Below are 5018 nucleotides of genomic sequence, written 5' to 3'. Positions count from 1 at the left end.
ACAGATTGGGACTGCGTAGAGATGGAGGGACTGAAGACACCTGCTTCTTAAGGGGGCCAATTTTAAAGAGGCAGAAAAAGGGAGGAGTGAGGAAGGAGGAAGGAATGAAAAAGACTCAGGAAAACAATGAAACCATCTTCATGTTGGAAAAACTGTAAAAATTGAACGGAATATTAGCAGTGCTACCTATTTGTAAGCAGCGTAGCACAGTAGAAGCCTGCTGGGCTCATGACCTCAGAGACTGAGAGATCAAAACCATCCTGGCCTACAGGCAACTCAGAGTTTAAATCTACTTCTGTATTTTCCCTAAAAGTCTGATAATCAAATCAGTGATGGCACTCCATGGAAAGATATCACTTGATAAATTTCTGGTAGTTGTTTGCCTATGACACATTGCTCCAGGCCTAAAAATTCTCTCCTCTCGAGCTCCCAACATGGAAACAATTGGGAATACTAAGTTAGAGCCTCCATTCATCGAGGTGGACTTGCATATTGTGTACAATTTCATGGAGGAAAGGGGATGACAAATTCCACATTGACTTCCATTACACCTTTCAGTAAAGCGGCTTTAAAATTGTTATTTACCTATTATGTTTTGATTATGTACTAGCAGTAGATGCAAATATAACACAATCCAGAAAAACTATTTTTAACACACATTTTGGGTAACAGGAAATAACAATGGACTTCAATATTTATACCTATATTTGGTCCAAAGAAGTATCATAGAAAGATCAAGAAAAAAACTACAAAATGACATTGTACTAGGATAAAAATTCTAGAAGAGACAGGCAATGGCACTATGAATGCAGAGAAATAAAGGATCAATGTAAAATCTTCCACAATTAAAGAGGTAGCAATGTTCACCTTTCTCTTTTAAAAGGTTGCTGGTAAGTATTAAATTACTGTGGTTTTTAGATTCCTATGATACAAGTCACTATATCCTTCAGAAAAATTTAAACTTAATGAAAAATGTTAGATGTCCACTGAAAAAAAATGTGGTAGGTATCACGTTTGTCAAAATTCTTTTAGACAGGCAAGAACACCCCAGAGCAGTGAAAAGTACAAAGTAGGCCCATCACAGTCACCACGACATTCTCTTCCTTTTTAATGACTTGCATTTTTCTTGCACCAAGAAAAAAATAATGGGAGATTTTATGAGATTTGTCAGGCTCTTACCATTGCTTTCCACTGGTTGCTTCCCACTTCTTTTTTTTTTTTTTTTTTTTTTTTTGAGACGGAGTCTCGCCCTATCACCCAGGCTGCAGTGCAGTGGCGCGATCTTGGCTCACTGCAATCTCCGCCCCCCCAGCTTCGAGCAATTCTACTGCCTCAGCCTCCTGAGTAGCTGGGATTACAGGCATGCACCACCACGTCTGGCTACTTTTTTTTTTTTTCTTTTGTATTTTTAGTAGAGGTGGTTTTCACCATGTTGGCCAGGCCGGTCTCGAACTCCCGACCTCAGCTGATCCGCCCGCCTTGGCCTCCCAAAGTGCTGGGATTACAGGCGTGAGCCACCGCTCCCGGCCAACTTCCCACTTCTCTTGTTTTTGTTTTTTAATTGTTTCTTTGTTCCTCTTTGTGTCTTTTTTGGTTATTTCTTGTTGCGCAGTAAATATGACACTGCTGACGGATTTAACTAAACATTACGTAAATATTTATTAGGGGCAATCAGTTGTTTTCTTGTTTATTTTTCTTTCCACGAACCACACAAATAAGAATTTGGTTTTTTGATGTTACTTACATTTCTTTTCTATCAACCTGAAGAAAACATAAACGAATGGTGGTTGAACTGATTCTGTGGAACTTCCACTGAATTACTCTTTTCGCATGTAAGATCACTGAACCGTGATAATCATTGATCCTATTTGCAGAACTGTATGAAACAGCTCCTTAAGGAGCCTGGGTAGCTCAGTAGGTAGAGCATCAGACTTTTAATCTGAGGGTCCAGGGTTCAAGTCCCTGTCCAGGCGCTAAGAATGTAACTTTTACTTGCTTAGAGTGAGGAAACATCAAGAAATCAATTGAGTTTGACCTTAGCCAGTAGCAAAGATTTGAGGACAGAGGGCTAGGTGAAGAGTTATCTTTTTTTGGGACAGAGTCTCACTCTGTAGCCCAAGCTGGAGTGCAGTGGCACCATCTCGGCTCATTGCAGCCTTCGCCTCTGGGGCTCAAGCGATTCTCCTGCCTCAGCCTCCCAAGTAGCTGGGACTACAGGCGCGCGCCACCATACCCGGTTAATTTTTTTGTATTTTTAGTAGAGACGGGGTTTCACCATATTGACCTCGGTGGTCTCCAGCTCCTGAGCTCAGGCGATCCACCCGCCTCGGCCTCCCAAAGTGCTGGGATTACAGGCGTGAGACATCGCTCCTTGCCTGAAGAGTTCTTAGACATGACATCAGAAATAATTCGTGAAAGAAAAGTTGGTTAATTGTGTATGTGACTAGCAATTCGATGAGAGTCCTCGGGCTCCAAGCCCGAGTGGCGAGCACTTTACCAAGGAAAATCAAAGAGGGCAGTCCTTCAGTCTTAGTGTGGACAGGGAGATAGAGTAAATGAGAAAAAAAAATACGAGCATGCTAGCCTTAGCCCATGTTCCATCATCATCCAAAAGCTTACATTACTAATGATAAAACATTTGCAATATTCCAGAATGACCCTGTCTAGCGTCATCATAAAGGAAGCTACAAACGAGAGCTGGTGTTCAGGGACTTCCTAAAAGCTCTGTTCCCTGATTGGTATAAGCTACAAGAAGAGGAAGATCTTATCTTTATTAGTTTACTATTATTTTTTCGTGTTTCTGTCAAAACGGCCCCAAAAGGGATCCAATCGAAATTGTAGCTGTCATGTAATAATTTGAGCTACACATCAGGATTATCCTCTTTATTTCAGGGGCACCGTTTTTGTTTTGCTTAAAATCTTGTGCCTTTGCAAGCAAATGAAAAAACTCTCATTTGATCATTACATATTTATACATGTATCGAAATATCACTCTATACCCCATATATACGTACAATACTTACTGTCAACTAAGCATCTTAAAATTACACTGCTATCACTAACAATTTCATTAAAGTCAGAAGTTGGAAGTTGTCAAGCTCATGATAATGGATACAAAAGTTTTGCAACATTCAGATTTTTTTGCTAGAAAGCCCCAATCTTATCATTGGTCACAAATACTGTCAGTTGTTTTCCTTGAAGTGGCAGGCTCACTTGGTTAATTAAAAATAAAAAAAAAAAATCATGTCTGTCAAATACCAAGTCTTAATAACCATAGCTTCTTAATCATTCTTTCAAATAAAAATGGTGTTTTCTGAAAAAGCCACTAGTTATGCTTGTAACGGAATAAGTTGGAGGAGTGCTTTTTCGGGAGATAACATTGTGCTGAGGTATGCAACAGAAGTCCTTTATGTATACTTCCCATTTCGTCACACAGAACACACACAACTCGAGTTGAACTTTAATAAAATTAATCATTTTTACTGCATCAAGGGGAAAACATCTCTTCTACGGTTGTCTATGAAATTTTTTGACAGAAACAAATAAGACTGTTAACACGATTCCTCTCCGGTGGCAGCTGCGTTCGCTCCACGACTGCCTGGATTCTACTCGAGAAGACTACACCTAGTGTTTTGCTTGGCGCCCTCCTCCTAGGCTCGCTATGATAAACGAGTGCTTGCTAAGAGGCTCAGACGATCTTTGGCAGGTTGGAAAAGCACAGATCTGGAGGTTATGACCTGAGGCCATCTGATTATCGAGTAGCGAATCTTCGACTTGCTTGGCAGAGATAGGGACAGTGTAAACGATCAGATACAAAATGAAATAATTAGACAATGAAAATTTTGTCGGTACAGAAAGGTGATTTTGATGATTGAAATTAAGTTCAGTGGTTTTCAGAAACTGCTTAGCAGAGTGGCGCAGCGGAAGCGTGCTGGGCCCATAACCCAGAGGTCGATGGATCGAAACCATCCTCTGCTATGAGTTTTACAGCTAAATGGACACGCAAAAAAACAAAAACCAAGTCCCTAGGTTTTCATGCATTCAACAGTTTCTGAAAACCCTCATTTCTGCTCTTTGTTATGTGTTTCTTTCCCATCTTTGAAATCTCACCATTCTCCCAAAAGTCACCTACTTCACTGATCCACACCGTCCTACATTGGAAAATTCCTTTCCTCCCAGGTGTCGGACAAACAAAAGCATACGCTCAGCTGAGATGCTTTTTTATTACTACGTTGTATAAACCCACATTTATTTCTGTTAATTGCCAGGACATTCTCTTCCTTTATTAATTATTTGCTTTAATAAGTATTTGACAACATATAATAACTTTATTGTTTTAAACTAGTTGCTCTCCACCTCTCTGCCTTTGTCATTAGTTTTGTTGTTTTTCTTGGTCACCAGAAAAGTCTTTTTTTGGGTGCGAATGTTAAGTTCAATAACTATTTGCTGAAGGCAATCAGTTGGTTCCACCTCTTCAGTCTTACCTTTTACAAATCTTAGGTAAATGAGTAAGGACTGTTGTATTGATCCTATTTACATTAATCCTATATAGACCAGTTTGATTTCTTAGACTTAGTGCAAAAAAAAAAAAAGAAAGAAAAACAAGCGGGTAACAGCTCACTAGCGAATACAAGTAATGTTCAGAGTACATGAATACACTTCTGTTCAATGAATTGACTCCATGGAATTCAAACCACCTCCTTAGCTGTCTTTTCTGAGTCCAATAATTCATTTACAATACCAGTCAACATTAGTAATATGTGCTAAAATCATTTCTCAATATGAATAAGCATATCTTCTTAGGACCTATGTGGCTTGGTTGGTACAATACCAGACTTTTACTTTGAGAGTAAAGGGGTCAACCTGTTGCCCAAATGTAGTGGCAGGCCAAGTGCAGTGTCTTACACCGGTAATTCCAGCATTTTGGGAGGCGGAGGCAGGTGGATCACTTGAGGTCAGGAGTTCGAGACCAGTCTGGCCAACATCATGAAACCCTGTCTCTACTAAAAATACGAAAT

General features: G+C 39.8%; 2 non-coding genes across 2 annotated transcripts; both read left to right on the top strand.

Moving 5' to 3' along the window:
* Nucleotides 1-1900: 1900 nt before the first annotated feature.
* TRNAK-UUU (transfer RNA lysine (anticodon UUU)) lies at nt 1901-1973 on the top strand. The gene has a single exon. It is a non-coding gene; the product is annotated as a tRNA-Lys (tRNA).
* A 1933-nt stretch (nt 1974-3906) lies between these two features.
* On the top strand, nt 3907-3978 carry TRNAM-CAU (transfer RNA methionine (anticodon CAU)). Its single transcript has one exon. It is a non-coding gene; the product is annotated as a tRNA-Met (tRNA).
* Nucleotides 3979-5018: the final 1040 nt, after the last annotated feature.

Source organism: Gorilla gorilla, chromosome 5, assembly GCF_029281585.2.
Source record: "Gorilla gorilla gorilla isolate KB3781 chromosome 5, NHGRI_mGorGor1-v2.1_pri, whole genome shotgun sequence".
In the NCBI taxonomy this organism is placed as follows: domain Eukaryota; kingdom Metazoa; phylum Chordata; class Mammalia; order Primates; family Hominidae; genus Gorilla; species Gorilla gorilla.
The sequence above is the reverse complement of the archived record's forward strand: the minus strand, read 5'-3'. Positions and strand labels throughout refer to the sequence as shown.